Source organism: Cebus imitator, unplaced genomic scaffold (assembly GCF_001604975.1).
Source record: "Cebus imitator isolate Cc_AM_T3 unplaced genomic scaffold, Cebus_imitator-1.0 Scaffold13, whole genome shotgun sequence".
In the NCBI taxonomy this organism is placed as follows: domain Eukaryota; kingdom Metazoa; phylum Chordata; class Mammalia; order Primates; family Cebidae; genus Cebus; species Cebus imitator.
Genome location: NW_016107328.1, coordinates 12,342,354 through 12,343,347, shown reverse-complemented (window position 1 = coordinate 12,343,347; position 994 = coordinate 12,342,354).

The following is a 994-nucleotide window of genomic DNA, read 5'->3' as shown; positions in this document are numbered from 1 at the left end:
AAAAAAAAAAAAAAAAAAAATCTGTTTAGTGAATACAGAGGAAAGGAAAAACAAGTATTAAAGGCACGTGAAACCAGGGCCTGAAATTTTGTGTCTGATGCTGCTCCCTTCTATCCAACATTCAACAGTGGGTCTGAATGTCTAGCTGGCCGTTGGCTTGTGCTATGTTAAGAAAGGGAAAAAAAAAACAACCCAAGTGACTCCTTTCTAGTGATATGTGAGCATAGTGTGCTGCGCAAGGCTCTGTGGAAGTAAATCCTTGTTGAGACGTTCAACTTGTTCTTGTGTGCGCACACTGGCACACGTGAGGTCATTGTCTCATAAGACCTTTCTTTTAGTTCTCCGTCAGAAAGGACCTATGAATTTGTACTTTTTGCCATCTCACCCTGTTTACATGCCATAGGTATTCTGGTCTGGATGATGGGTGCCTGTTAAATTAGGTTGTGCTGCCAGTGAGTTGTAAATTTATGCTGGAAGAATGGAGATGGAAACAGGCCTTCAGCCCATTGGCTGTGCTGTAGAGGAAAGCATGGTTCCTTTCTTAAAGAAATCTTCCATGTTTTCTCTAAGTAACACTTCTTTATGGAGCATTTAATGTGGACATGCTAAAAAAGCATTTTTGATGCTAATGAGTTTAGCACTTAAGATCAGATTCAAGAGAATATAGATTCTTGATAAATTTCACTGTTTGCAAATGAGCAGTGCTGCAACATGTACTGTATGAAGGCCATAAAATAGAACTAGTCATGGATAACAGACTTTAACCAGTTAGGTGCTAGATCCTAAGAGGCACTCACAAGGCCAGCAGGTGCTTCCTTGGCTCCCGTGATGGATCGAAGCATAGCGAAAGAAGGGCAAAGACAGCTCTCCAGAGCTTTGTGCTCAGACTACTAAAATAGTTGTTATAGGTGTGTTAATGAAAAGCTTAGTGAGGAGCAGAATGTGGTATTATATTCATTTAACTCAACCCAGAACCGTTGGTCAGAATTGGTGG